Source organism: Lethenteron reissneri, chromosome 66 (assembly GCF_015708825.2).
Source record: "Lethenteron reissneri isolate LAM-NWPU_2019-01 chromosome 66, ASM1570882v1, whole genome shotgun sequence".
Taxonomy (NCBI): Eukaryota; Metazoa; Chordata; class Hyperoartia; order Petromyzontiformes; family Petromyzontidae; genus Lethenteron; species Lethenteron reissneri.
Window position 1 is genome coordinate 347,018 of NC_083844.1, and position 15,591 is coordinate 362,608.

The 15,591-nt window shown below is 48.3% G+C and overlaps 1 pseudogene; it reads right to left on the minus strand.

Annotated features, from left to right (window-relative positions):
• Window positions 1-7,805: 7,805 nt before the first annotated feature.
• Window positions 7,806-13,250, minus strand: LOC133359761 (zinc finger protein 239-like; annotated as a pseudogene).
• Window positions 13,251-15,591: the final 2,341 nt, after the last annotated feature.

The window sequence follows — 15,591 nt, forward strand, 5'->3', positions numbered from 1 at the left end:
ATAGGAGTGCAAAGTATAGAAAAGGTAAACAAATTACACACACACAAAATACATTTTTTTGTAAATATTCTTTGGTTCTTTCGGCAAAGTCACGTAGATAGAAAATCAAGTGAATAAAAATAATCAAAAACCACAAAAACGTTCATCCTCACTGATGTTGCTGACTGGTATCTTAGCGCTTTTGAGGGTTGCAGCAATTTCAGATCTTGTAACGTCTGCAGCGATGCGCCCCAAACCCTTAAGAGCGACATCGACCTGGGCAATAACGTCATCCACTGGAATGTGTTTGGGGGTGACTGAGAAGTTCAACCCTTTAGCCAAAACCGACTTTAGACCATCGCACATTGGGCTATTACTCAGATTAATAACAACCTTGTCAACGTCTAACCTTTTAACGTGTGGATCTGGTTTCTTGTTAGAAAGGAGGTTGAACTCGAAAATCAGATCTTTACATTTCGCTGACATTGTAGTGGCTGATTAAGCGGTCATGTTATCTACATGTTCCCAATCAGATGTCGACATTTTTCCCGTCAATGTTAAGTGTGATTTCAAGAGTGTCTTGTCTACATGATCTAGTTCAGTATGGAGCAGTCTAATTCTCTCTGAGATCAGGGCCAAGCTCGCCCTGAACAAAATTCGTCTGGCATTGGAAGATGTGACTGCAGCAGAAATCAGTGTCAATGAGATCGGTATTACGTTAGAGTCACGGCATCTCTTCAGAAATGTGAGTGACTCGATCAGATGAACTTTCTTGTCACGGAGATTGTTAAAAGATCTCATGGTTATGTGGAAACCCTCCCAATAGAGGCAGTTCAAATGATACAAATTAAGTGAATAAAAAATTATAAAAATAAGACACTAATTAGACTGCTCCATAAAAAAAACACTAATGTATACATTTCAATTTAAAGCTTTCGTGACTGCAGGGATTCATCTTCTTGGTTCTTTCGGTAAAGTCACGTAGAAGGGAAATAATAAAATATTAAAAAGAAAACATTAAAATTGTATTTTAATAATTGTATTTTATGTTTTTTTCCCTTCTATGTGACTTTACCGAAAGAACCAAGAAGACTAATTTATAACTCAAAAGTTTTGATTATACATGAGTGCTTTATCATTTTTATTATTCACTTTATTTTTATTTTAGTTTTTCTATCTACGTCACTTTATCGAAAGAACCAAAGAATATGAATTCCTGCAGTCACGAAAGTTTTAAGTCAAAATAAACTATTTTTGTAAATGTTGTGGGTTTACTCTCCAACATTATGAATCCGTAGGTAAAAAATAAAATTTAAATTAATAAAAGTACTTTTATAAATTTTAATTTTACTTTGATTAATTTTAATTTTATTTTTTACCTACGTGACTAGAATTATGAATCCGATGAGCTATGAAGCTCTTTTTCATAGATGTCCCATAGGGGGCACGGGGTCAGAAAGTTACAACACAAAACACAAACACGATAGGCGTGCAAAGTAGAGGAAAGGTAAACAAATCATTAAACTAAAACTAAATCTATTTTTACTTCACCAGGTGAAGTCCACTGAGCTATTGGCTCCTTCTTCAGAAGCGACCTGGCTGCCACAAATGACAGCTCAACCAAGTGGCTTACCACGTGGACATTGATAGCAGCAGACAAATACTCTAAACGCGTGATGTTGATTCTACAAGTGGAGCAAAAACCCGGAGGACCGGGATCTAACCCACGACCTCCTGTAGACCATGAGAGGTAGTTAACATCTCACCGGGGAGAGACACACGCAGACTCCAGATATATGACAGGCATCGTCAGGGTCGCCATCGAACCCACGACCTCCTGTAGACCAGGCGAGGTAGTTAACATCTCGCCACCATGGCGCCCCATGCATGCCACTCTGCTACGACGTCTTGGTCTCATCATTATAATCACTGCGACAATTAGTTGAGTTGCGAAGAGGCTCGGCCTGCCGTACCCACCGAGGTTCAGCAGGACGGCGTGGTTCTGCTTGATGTTCCTGTAGCGCCGCTTCTCGCACTCGGCCAGATCGCTCCACTCGGCCTTGGTGAAGAAGCCTCTGATGTCTCGGAAGTCGCCCATCTCCTGCTGCTGCTGCTGCTGAGGCGCAGAGACACGGAGGGACGAGACGCGGACGACGGTCAGATGCAGTCACGGAGATGGAGTCACATGGAGACAGAGTCACAGGGAGACAGAGTCACAGGGAGACAGAGTCACAGGGAGACAGAGTCACAGGGAGACAGAGTCACAGGGAGACAGAGTCACAGGGAGACAGAGTCACAGGGATACGAGACTAAGATCCCCCGTGTGGCCTTAACAGACTGTCGGAAGGCGAGGTAACTCTACCTCAAGCGATGTAATATAACGTTAGGTCGAGGTAACATTACCTCAGGCAGAGGTAAAATTACGTCAGCTAAGGTAACATTACCTCACCTGAGGTAACATCACCTCAGATGAGGTAACATCACCTCAGGTAAATGTAACATTACTTGAGGTAATCCGAACGTGTTCACATCACTTCAGCTAATGTTCATATTTTTACGCTAATATCGTAAAATCGTCACGTGGTTAAATCGTTAAACACAACGCTCGCGTGACGTCACCACCTCAGTGTCGAGCCGTCGACACTTCACGCGGCAGCCTCGAAGTGCACCCAGCCTGGCACAGGCGCCGTGGTGACGTCACCGTCACTCAGTGGCCAATGGCGGCGGTTGGTGGTGGGGGGGGGGGAGTGGGGGATGGGAGGGAGGAGGGGGTGGGGGGTGGGGGGAGTGGGGGTTTATAATTATCGGAGTCGCAAAAGTTGCTACAAATGCTACGGGCCCCGCACTTTCAAGGGCCCCGCGCTAAATGCTTTCAAGATATCAATTCGGGTTAATTGATTCTGCACTTGCTCTATTACTATAGTACTATACAGACTTCAACTTTTTTTTTATGAACGACTGGGTGTTTAAGGTTAGCGATTAGTCGTATTATCCGGCTGTATAGCAAATGAAAAAATACAAATACTTTACTGTGCAAGTAAAAAATGTGTTTTAATGTTTACGTTTTAAAAAAATTATTGGGCCCCTTTCTAGCACATGCTACAGGCCCCGAACTAACTTTATCCGGCACTGAGGGTAAGGTAATCAGAATGTGATGCAATCCGTATCAAATCACGTTATATTATAAGGTAATCTTCACCGCGACATTCTCATTCAGTGCAAAGTAAATCTTGTACAATTAATTAGTCGCTCGTGTCAACACTGTACGAGATGTGTAGCTGTAATCGTAACGTGAAGTCGTCTCGTAGCGTAAATCTTACGATTTAAAATTCGCGTGAGATAGAATCCTCACTTGACTACTGGTAGGAACCTCCTGGTTACACCAGCCCACAGGGGATTAATGTGTCCGTCCGTCCGTCGTGTAGGGAGGGGCTGGGTGGGGAGGGAGGGGCTGGGTGGGGAGGGTGGGGATGGTTGGGGAGGGGAGGGGCTGGGTGGGGAGGGTGGGGCTGGGTGGGGAGGGTGGGGCTGGGTGGGGTGGGGCTGGGTGGGGAGGGAGGGGCTGGGTGGGGAGGGTGGGGCTGGGTGGGGGGAGGGGTGGGGAGGGAGGGGCTGGGTGGGGAGGGTGGGGCTGGGTGGGGAGGGAGGGGCTGGGTAGGGAGGGTGGGGCTGGGTGGGGGGTGGGGATGGGTGGGGAGGGAGGGGCTGGGTGGGGGGTGGGGAGGGAGGGGCTGGGTGGGGGGTGGGGAGGGGCTGGGTGGGGCTGAGTGGGGGGGGCTGGGTGGGGGGTGGGGAGGGAGGGGCTGGGTGGGGGGTGGGGAGGGGCTGGGTGGGGCTGAGTGGGGGGGGGCTGGGTGGGGGGTGGGGAGGGGCTGGGTGGGGGGTGGGGAGGGGCTGGGTGGGGGGTGGGGAGGGGCTGGGTGGGGGGTGGGGAGGGGCTGGTCACCCCGTGGTGCCCTTAGTAACCTCAGGTCGAGATAACATTACCTCAGGTGAGGTAACTTTACCTCAAATGAGGTAACTTTACCTCATGCGAGGTAACATTACCTTAGGTGAGGTAAAATTACTTCAGGTAGAGGTAACATTACCTCAGGTGATGTTACTTTACTTCAGACGAAGTAATATAACGTCAGGCCGAGGTAACTTTACGTCAGGTAAGGTAACATTATCTCAAATGAGGTAACTTTACCTCAGCTGAGGTAACTTTATCTTAGGCGAAGTAAAATTACTTCAGGTGAGGAAACTTCACCTCAGGTAGAGGCAACATTACCCCAGGTTAGTTAACTTTACCTCAGGCGAGGTAACTTGACCTTAAGTGAGGTAACTTTACCTCACATAGAGGTAACATTACCTCAGGTAAATGTAACATTACTTGAGGTAATCCGAACGTATTCACATCACTTCAGCTAATGCCCATATCGTAATATTCTCACGTAGTTAAATCATTAAACACAATTATCGCGCGATTATTACCTCAGGGTTACATAATCGGAATTCAATGGAAGGCGAGGTAACTTTACCTCACGTGAGGTAACTTTACCTCAAGCGATGTAATATAACGTTAGGTCGAGGTAACATTACCTCAGGCAAAGGTAAAATTACGTCAGGTAAGGTAACATTATCTCAAATGAGGTAACTTTACCTTATGCGAGGTAAAATTACCTCAGGTAAATGTAACATTACTTGAGGTAATCCGAACGTGTTCACATCACTTGAGCTAATGCTCATATCTTTACGCTAATATCGTTAAATCGTTAAACACAACGCTCGCGTGACGTCACCACCTCAGTGTCGAGCCGTCGACACTTCACGCGGCAGCCTCGAAGTGCACCCAGCCTGGCACAGGCGCCGTGGTGACGTCACCGTCACTCAGTGGCCAATGGCGGCGGTTGGTGGTGGGGGAGTGGGGGGTGGGGGGAGGAGGGGGCGGAATGGCGGTTGGTGAGTGGCGGGAGGGGGGAATGGAGGGTGGGAGGGGTGGGGGGTAACGGGGGAGTGGAGGGGGCTAGACGCGTGACGTCACCACGCAGTGACGTCATCAGAGTTTTTAAAGTTTAAATTTTTATTCTGGAGGAATCCGATGAGCTGTGAAGCTCTTTATTGTCCACAGGTGTCCAGTCGGGGCACGTGGTCAGAACGCCACAACAACAAACACGACACAATAAACACCGTAGCAGTGGAGAGTATAGGAAAGGTAGGCACATGACCAAAACACATCTGTAGGGGAGTGTGAATTGAAATTTGTAGGGTCGTGTGAATTTAAGTTTTGTAGGGTTTTGTGAATTGAAGTCTGTAGGGGCGTGTGAATTGAAATCTGTAGGGTTTTGTGAATTGAAGTTTGTAGGGTCGTGTGAATTGAAGTCTGTAGGGGCGTGTGACTTGAAATCTGTAGGATCGTGTGAATTGAAATCTGTAGGACAGTTTGATGTGTAATTTTGTTGGGTCATAGTGTTACCATCATTGCCGTGCAGGGATGACGACTAGGATTGGTGTTGTTAGGATTAGCAGCGAGCAGTTGCGGACCACGCTTCACCCCCTATAGTTTATATTATTTCTCCACAACGCGGTGTTCTTCAGGAACGCAACAATGACCACCTCCTCTTGGTTCTTTCGGTAAAGTCACGGAGAATGGAAATAATAAAATAATAAAAATAAACCAATAAAATAATAGTTTTATTAGCATTATTTTATTATTAAATAATATTTTTTCTTTTATTAACTAATACAATAATAAAAATAAAACTTACTTTATTGCTTTATTTTTATTATTTTATTATTTCCATTCTACGTGACTTTACCGAAAGAACCAAGAAGATGGATCCCTGCAGTCACGAAAGAAGCTTTAAATCAAAATGACCACCGCGTTACAGGAGAACAACAGATCGTGAACGCGCTTCGACGATTCATGGCAACGGCAACACAAAGCGCCACGCGCAGTCTCTTGCGACCAGCGGTGTCTGTGATGAAGGTTTTTGTTGTCGTCGTTGCTGTTGCTGCTGCTGGGTTAGATGGCGTTGGATCACAATCCTGGCACATCGCCCGATGAAACCGGTGGCCGTTGTTTGTAATAACCGGCGAAACGTCACCGGCACTCGAATTGTAAATGCTGTTGTGGGTTCACTCTCCCCGACACACAAGCGCTGTGTGTGCTGAAGTTGGTAACCAATTGGCACGTTTCGTTTACGTGACAAACCCTGACTGATTGGCCGTGTCAGGCGATGGTGGTGGGTGGTGGTGGGTTAACGACACAATGTTGATGTTTACGAGATCTCTAACCCAACAACAACAGCAAAAACCAAACCTCTGTCACGGAAAAGTGTCACCACAGAGCAAGTCGCTCCGACCTCCTGGAGATACCGGTGTAACAGGCAAAAAAAAATTAACCCGTAAAAACAAAGTTTTTTACTATAAATCCTTTATATGCGTGGCATCGGTTTGATGTTATTATTCATTTCTGTTTTTCTTGAGTAAGAGTTTCATTTTTATCACATTGGTATTTTAAATTAAATATAAGTAAGGTCGTATATAAGGATTATAAGGTTTTCAGTTTTTGTATGATTGTTTATATTGTACATTTTTGTTGTTTTCTTGAATAATTTTCTGTGTTTAGGTTAAACATATGATTGTGTTAGTGAAATTTTTATTTTCCTAAACAGTGTAAAATTTTGGAAAAATATTTCACGAAAATACATTGTCACGCACAACGAGTCTGTGTGCAAAATGTCAGCTCGATTGGATCACGGGAAGTGGGTTAAAAACAACCGAAAGATTTGCACGGTCGTAAGCGCGCAAGCAAGTGAACTTAATATAAAGGATTTAAAAACAACCCCTGCCCCGATTAAACCCGGGTATAGTTTGGCCCAGGCCAGAGTATACCCGGGGGGATAAAGTGTCCTAGGCTAAACTAGACCCGGGGGTTTAAACTAGACTGGTCCAGACCATACCCCCCTCCAGGGCAGAACATGCCCCATGTGAAAGTTCAAAGGCAATTATCCACACAGAGAACAGCCGACAACGAACTTCAATCGATATCTAAAAAGCGTGTAAATGGAAGTAAGAATCTCAATTTGATCAATTGAAGCATTTTTAAATCCTTTATATTAAGTTCACTTGCTTGCTTGCGTGCTTGCGTGCTTGCTTGCTTGCTTACGACCGTGCAAATCTTTTGGTCGTGTTTTAACCCACTTCCCGTGATCCAATCGAGCTGACATTTTGCACACAGACTCGTTGTGCGTGACAATTAATTTTCATAAAAAATTTTTTCAAAAATTTACATTGTTTAGGGGAATTTTTTTAAATATTTAATTACCAATTGCTTAATGGTGGCAGACAATCATCTGACCCATAGGTGGCAGCCATCTCAAGCCAGAGGACGAGAGGACTCTAGCCGCCACGCATATAAAGGATTTATAGTGAAAAACTTTGTTTTTACGGGTTATTTTTTAGGGTTAGGGTTATTATTAAAGTTTTTCTGGTTGAAGCAATCAAAGTCTATGTAAAATTTCGATTTAAAGCTTTCGTGACTGCAGGGATTCATCTTCTTGGTTCTTTCGGTAAAGTCACGTAGAAGGGAAATAATAAAAATTAAATAATAAAATATTAAAATAAAATAATAAATTAATATTGTATATTTAAATAATATTATATTATAATATATTAACATAATATAATAAAATAATATACTATAATAAAATAACAATATAATAAAATAATATAATAAAATAATATACTATAATAATATAACTTATTATGTTTTATTTTTATTATTTTATTACTTCTCTTCTAGGTGACTTTACCGAAAGAACCAAGAGGAGATTTTTTTTCGATTTGAAGATTTCGTGACTACAGGGATTCATATTCTTGGTTCTTTCGGTAAAGTCACGTAGAAGGGAAATAATAAAATAATAAAAATAAAACAATAAAATTCTCACGACGTTTCGATTGCAACACAAGCAATCATCATCAGGTGTGAAAACCACAGCAATATTTTTTTTGCTGTGGTTTACATAACCTGATGATGATTGCTTGCGTTGCAATCGAAACGTCGTGTTAATTTGATTCTTAAATTTTTATTATTTTATTATTTCCCTTCTACGTCACTTTACCGAAAGAACCAAGAATATAGTAGATTTTAGTTTTTCACTTCACTTTACTTTTCCAGGTAAGGCCCCCACTGAGCTGTGTGGCTATCACAAATGACAGCAGCGCACCGAAGTGGCTCATCACGTGACATTTACATCAGCCAAATACTCTGAACGCATGTTGAGATGTTAACTACCTCTCCTGGTGTACAGGAAATCTTGTGTTTGATTCCGACCCTGACGCCTGCTGTATATTTTGAGTTTACGCGTCTCTTTCTCTCTCCCCGTGGTCGTGTGGATTTTTCTCCAGGTCCTCCGGTTTTTCCCTCGACATTTAGAATCGAGATCACGCAATCAGAGTATTTGGCCGCTATAAATGTCCACACAATGAGAAGCCACTTCGTTGAGCTTTCATTTGTGATGGCCAGGTGGTCGCGTCTTATAAAAGAGCTTCTACGTATCCAGTTGCACCTTAACTGGTAAAATCCCAAGATAATGTTTGTTAGTTTAAGTTTGTACATATATACTTTTAAACAGAATCACAAACTAACGCTCAACTTTCTTAACCGTGTAAGAGTCAACGCGCGCCACCACCGTGCGACATCACGCGAGCAACCGGGACGACGCAGAGAATCTCTCAACCCTTTACCGCGTCCGAGACGTCTGCAGAGTTGCAGGGTCGGTGGGTGTCACCGTTCACGGGGTGAGTGTCAGAGAGGCATCAGCAGTGGCAGCAGCAGCAGCACTGTTGTTGTTGTTGTTATAAAGACGTCGTTGCTCACCGCAGAGAAGCGTAGTGACACGACCGCCGCCACTCTGCGCTAGCCGGCGCCAAAACTGTGCCACACTCCCTGCCCCGCGTGGCCCTGTGGGAGCCTCGGTACCGATAAAGTTACTTTAGTTTTTACTGCGTTTTGTTGTTTCGACGACGACGTTCACGCACGGCGCGCGGCGTCGTCGCGACGGCAAAGGGTGAAGTTCACGCTGGGAACATTTGCAACGGGGGAGGCAATAACAACACGCAGGGTGATCCAAGTGCAGATGCCCCACTCATACCTACACCCCCCCCTCCCAACGCCATCCCACAATATTTTTTCAGACCGCAGGAATCCGATGAGCTATGAAGCTCTTCTTCGCAGATCTCCAGCCGTTCCACAGATGTCCTATCCTAGCAACCCCCCCACCTCCTCCCCGTAGCTTTCCTCTCAGCAGCAAAGTGAATATCGTGCAAGCGATGGCTCGGGGCTACGGTACTGAGCCAGAGGTCGCAAACGGGTTTTGATTCCTTACCCGTACCCGGCCGCACCAGCGTCGTAAACAGATACCCGTACCCGGTATCGGGTACCTGATTGCGACCTCTGGGGTGAAGCCATGTTGCAGGCGCGGGTGGGTTGATTCTAGGAACTTGAATTGTGAGAAGAGACAAGACGTTGGGAAATGAGTGACAGTTACTCACCAGTGACTCACGGTCTACCTGTACCCGGCTGCACCAAGGTCGCAAACAGCTACCCGTACCCGGCCGGGTATCGGGTAGGGTACGGGTATCGGGTACCCGGTTGCGACCTCTGGACTGAGTGTTCGGAGATTTGTGAGTGGATGCCACCTTCGTCAACAGCCGCGGTTCAGTCTACCGCTGGATGGGTGCGTACTGTACGTACTCTACGTACGTCGCACGGGGCAGGGCTACGAGACGGCACGCGGTGCGCATGGAGACCGGCGGGAGACGTGCAGACTGGGGTGTCTGTAGGTGGATCGCCCTGCGGTGCCCCTCTCTAGGGTAACAACAGTGCAGCTCTGCACGGGGGACTCTGCACACTCACACACACAGGGACCCCCAGGTGATGGGGGTGGGGGGGGGACGTGCAGTGGTTGGGACCTAGAACTCCGCACTTGCAATCGAGGGGTGGCCGGGTCGGTTTAATCTCCCACCCCCCACAGAGTGTGAGGCAGGTGTAGGAGGATCCGTAGGTTTCCGTGTTCACATTCAAAATCAGTTTCAAGGGTGGCACAGCCTCGGCTAATCACGTGGCCTGTTGTTTAAAACTAATTCACAGCTCGGCGCTGTGCGCGTTTTGCTCAGGATGGATGACTTTTCTGTTTCCACGGGAATGAGAAAATGCATTCTGGCCGGTGTGTGTTCTCTGGTGCCGGCGAAGACTGGATGGGTCTGCAAACGCCTTCTCACACACGGTGCACTTGAACGGCTTCTCTCCCGTGTATGTTCTCTGGTGGCTGTGAAGAGTTGATAGATGTGCAAACGCCTTCTCACACATGGTGCACTTGAACGGCTTATCTCCCGTGTGTGTTCTCTGGTGCCTGTGAAGATGTGATAGCTGTGAAAACGCCTTCTCACACACGGTGCACTTGAATGGCTTCTCTCCCGTGTGTGTTCTCTGGTGCCTGTGAAGAGTTGCTGTGTCTGCAAACGCCGTCTCACACACGGTGCACTTGAACGGCTTCTCTCCCGTGTGTGTTCTCTGGTGGCTGTGAAGAGTTGATAGCCGTGCAAACGCCTTCTCACACACCGTGCACTTGAACGGCTTCTCTCCGTGTGTGTTCTCTGGTGCCTGTGAAGAGTTGATGTGTCTGCAAATGCCTTCTTACACACGGTGCACTTGAACGGCTTCTCTCCCGTGTGTGTTCTCTGGTGCTTCTTCAAGGTACTCTTGTAGTCTGTGCTGTATGGACATTGGTCACACTGATGACTTTTGTTACTGGGCTTAGTGGGGTGTCTCCTCTGCACGTGATGTTGTAGACTAGAGCGGCAGATGAACTGACGGTTGCAGGCAGGACACGGCAGCCTTGTGACCTCCACACCCACTCCACCTGCGTCATCCCAGAGGAACAAGACACACGCGCACACACCAACATCTAGACATGAACACTCTTGCACACGTGTGTGTATACACAAAGGTAAAGGTTTCTCACAGCCATATCAGACTGTTGGGCAAGTGCTGTTTGCGAGTACCTATGAAGGCCGGCATGGCACACGAGGGAGTAGGTGGCCAACACTAGGCCCGACCGCCTTTGTCTCTCCAGTGGCGATGTTTCCACGTTTAAGCTAGGTACTCATTTGAGGCTGAGTCAACCTAGGGGAGGCCTAAATATTCACCACTGACGTTGGCCGTGAGTGGGAATCAAACTCAGGTGGCCAGGTTCGTAGTGCAGTGGGCTCCATTATATATACACACAAAGACAAAGAACCCCCATATAGCCTGTATATACTTTTGGGACAAGTGCTGTTATGGGCATCAATGAAAGCCAACACGGCACACGAGTGGGAGGGTGGCCAGCACCACACATAGCCGCCTTTGTCTCCCCAGTGGCGATGTTTACTACTACACACCACACCAGTTACTCACTTCCACCTTATCAGTGTGGCTGGTGCCTATCATCTCTGGTGAGTGGTGGCTGTCATCTCTGGTGAGTGGTGGCTATCATCTCTGGTGAGTGGTGGCTATCATCTCTGGTGAGTGGTAGCTACATCCACATCTCTGGTGAGATGTGGCTATCATCTCTGGTGAGTGGTAGCTATCATCTCTACTGAGTGGTGGCTATCGTCTCTGGTGAGTAGTGGCTATCGTCTCTCGTAAGTGGTGGCTGCCATCTCTGGTGAGTGGTGGCTATCATTTCTGGTGCGTGGTGGCTATCATCTCTGGTGAGTGGTGGCTATCATCTCTGGTGAGTGGTGGCTATCGTCTCTCGTGAGTGGTGGCTATCATCTCTGGTGAGTGGTGGCTATAGTCTGGTGAGCAGTGGTGAGTCTCTGGTGAGCGGTGCTCACGGTGTTCCTCGCTTGGTGGAGGCTGCACGGGCTGCAGGTCTCTGGCGGTGGCCCTAGGAGCCATCTCGCTGCTGCTGCTGCTGCGGCGTCGCGAGGGCCCGGCCTCGCAGGCGATGCCCAGCTCCTGGGCGAACTCCTCGCCGTACCAGACCAGCAGCTCAGAGCCGGGCCCCACGGCACGGAACGTGCGGTAGTAAATCTGCCTCCTGTGCTGGAAGGCCACCAGGTTCTGCTCCTGCTCATTCCTCGCGCAGTTGACGAACCTGCGCGGGCAGACGCGGGGGCGGGGTGGGCGCCGTTAGCGAGCGCCTATTAAGGGCCGGCACTGGGCGCTACGTGGGGGTGGTGTGGCTGGAACCACGCTCCGTACCGGGTGCTCATTTGATGCCGAGTCGACCAAGGGGAGGCCCAGGGTTGGTCTCTGTGTGTAGTGGGTCTGGTCTCTGTGTGTAGTGGTTCTTGTCTCTGTGTGTGGTGGTTCTGGTCTCTGTGTGTGGTGGTTCTGGTTTCTGTGTGTGGTGGTTCTGGTCTCTGTGTGTGGTGGTTCTGGTCTCTGTGTGTAGTGGTTCTGGTCTCTGTGTGTGCTGGTTCTTGTCTCTGTGTGTAGTGGTTCTGGTCTCTGTGTGTGCTGGTTCTGGTCTCTGTGTGTAGTGGTTCTGGTCTCTGTGTGTGGTGTTTCTGGTCTCTGTGTGTAGTGGTTCTGGTCTGTGTGTGCTGGTTCTTGTCTCTGTGTGTGGTGGTTCTGGTCTCTGTGTGTAGTGATTCTGGTTTCTGTGTGTAGTGGTTCTGGTCTCTGTGTGTAGTGGTTCTGGTCTCTGTGTGAAGTGGTTCTTGTCTCTGTGTGTAGTGGTTCTGGTCTCTGTGTGTAGTGGTTCTGGTCTCTGTGTGTAGTGGTTCTGGTCTCTGTGTGTAGTGGTTCTGGTCTCTGTGTGTAGTGGTTCTGGTCTCTGTGTGTGGTGGTTCTGGTCTCTGTGTGTAGTGGTTCTGATCTCTGTGTAGTGGTCCTTCAGACAATAATCACCTCATCCAGTTTGATTTAGATTCATCCTGAGCATCAACATATTCACAATCCTTTTTGTTTTTGTAAATCTGAAACACACACGCACACGAGCAGATCCACGGATAATTAATGTCAGTTGGACTGTAAGTTGAACTTCTTTCGTACCGCACGTAGTCAACCGTGCTGATCGGAGGTGCGGGGGAAGGACAACAAACTAAACACTAAAAGCAGTTCTAAAGAAATGCATTTTCAATCTACAAGATTTTAAAGTGCTAAGCTCCCAGTGGCTTCCTAACATTGGAAGGAAGAACCTTCCAGACGGCCGCAGAAGTGCATCTGTAAGCGCCGCGCCATGCGGTGACCACCGTCTTTGCTGTGTGTTACAAGTTCAAATAATTACGTTAATTTTTGGGTCTCTCTGTGATTCTGGGGGTCTTTGGGTGAGTCTCTAGGTCTCTGTACGAGTCTCTGTGTCTCTGTGCGAGTCTCTAGGGTATCTGTGCGACTCTGGGTCTCTGTGTGAGACTGTGGGTCTCTGTGCGAGTCTCTGGGTCTCTGTGTGAGACTGTGGATCTCTCTGTGCGATTCTCTGAGCATCTGTGTGAGTATCTGGGTCTCTCTGTGTGAGTCTCTGGGTCTCTGTGTGAGTCTGTGTGTCCCACTGTGAGTCTCTGGGTCTCTGTTCAAGTCTCTAGGTCTCTGTGCAAGTCTGTGGGTCTCTCTATGCGAGTCTCTGGGTCTCTGTGTGAGTCTGTGGGTGACTGTGTGAGGCTATGGGTCTCTGTGCGAGTCTATGGGTCTCTGTGTGAATCTATGGGTCTCTGTGCGAGTCTATAGGTCTCTGTGCGAGTCTATGGGTCTCTGTGCGAGTCTATGGGTCTCTGTGTGAGTCTATGGGTTTCTGTGCGAGTCTATGGGTCTCTGTGTGAGTCTATGGGTCTCTGTGAGTCTCTGGGTCTCTCTGTGCCAGTCTCTAGATCTCTGTGTAAGTCTGTGGGTGACTGTGTGAGGCTATGGGTTTCTCTGCATCTCCTTCACGAGCCTCCTCTCCACACACACGATGATGATGTAGGAATAGGAGGAGGCTGCAGCAGTAGCAGCAGCAGCTCACCAGCCAGCAGTACTCGCTCACGGGGTTCTCCTCAGACACCTCTCCCTGGTAGGGCCCAAACATCACCCCCTTGGGCAGCTTCTTCCTGTTGCTCCACACCCCGAGGCCGGCGCCGGCGATGGAGGAGGCGCCGACGGTGAGGCCCTGGGGCAGGCTGAGCCGGGCCCTGTTGGCCACTCCCGGGGCCACGGCCGCGTCCGCGATGAATTCTGGCGGGCCGTGCACGGAGCACTCCGCCAGGTAGAAATCCCTGCACAGCTCGCAGACTGAGAGCCACAGCAGCAGCAGCGGGAGGAGGGTGAACCGCAGTAGCAACAGCAGCAGCAGTGGCACTGTGAGAGAGTGAGAGGGTGAGGAGCGCTCCAGACAGATGCCTCCCTCCCTCTCTGCATGGTGAACTTCTTTAGCTCGTTCATCGGAGATGTAAACCCTGTCACCCTCCCTGCTCCCTCCCTGCATCCTTCCCCTGAGTGAGGGAGCAAAAGAGAGAGAGGTAAGTGAGAGTGCGAGAAAGGGAGCATGAGAGGGAGGGAAAGGGGGAGAGAGTGAGAGGGAGCAGGTGGAATATATTGAGTGAGAGCGCGGGAGCAATAGAGAGAGAGATAGGTGAGAGTGTGAGAAAGTTAGAGTAAGGGGCCGTCCATAAATGACGTCACGCACCGGGGGGGGAGGGGGTTTAAGAAATGTGACGTCACATCAAAATGCGCAACTTTAAATAAATATAGACAACACGTTCTACTTAATTAAATAGGCTTTTAAATAAATGTTTTCTCCTACAACATCAGAGTGCAGCACCACATTAAATACGCACTACAATAACAATAGTTTGAAGCATATGTAATGGTTTGGGGGTGGGCAGAGGTTTATGACATCACATTTGAGCGGGGGTCTGACTTTTTGTGATGCCGTGTGACGATGGGGGGGGGGGGAGGTCCAAAATCGCGTGACGCCATTAATGGACGGCCCCTAAGAGAGTGTGAGAAAGTGACAGTGTGAGAGAGAGTGTGAGAAAGTGAGAGAGAGAGAGAGTGAGAAAGTGACAGTGTGAGAGAGAGAGTGAGAAAGTGACAGTGAGAGAGAGAGTGTGAGAAAGTGAGAGAGAGTGAGAGGGAGCAGGGGGTCTCACAGAAGAAGTCGTCGTCCTGGGGCTCCTCCACCTCTGTGTAGACTTGCCTTTCGCGCGGGCGCAGGCCGTTGCGAGAGCGAGCGCTGCGCGACACCGCCACAGCCTGGGCGGAGGCCGGCGGCACGGAGGAGCCTGCAGGCAAACACGGCGAGATGTTGACTACCTCTCCTGGTATACGGGAGGTCGTAGGTTCCATCCCGACCCTAACGAAGCCTGCTGTATATTTGGAGTCTGCGTGTCTCTCTCTCTCCTCCATGGCGAGATTTTAACCCCCTCGCATAGTCTACAGGAGGTCGTGGGTGCGATCCCGGCCCTGACGACCCATGCTGTATGTTTGGAAACCTCATTTGCCATAAAAAATATGATAATTGGTTTTTTACCCTTCTATCTGGCAACAAAACTGACACCTTTTTACAAGGAGTCATCTTTGCATAGACCGCAATACCTGCAGTCATAAATACAAACAAAAGACACAACTCTGATAATGTGCACTGTCCTTGAAGTTGATTG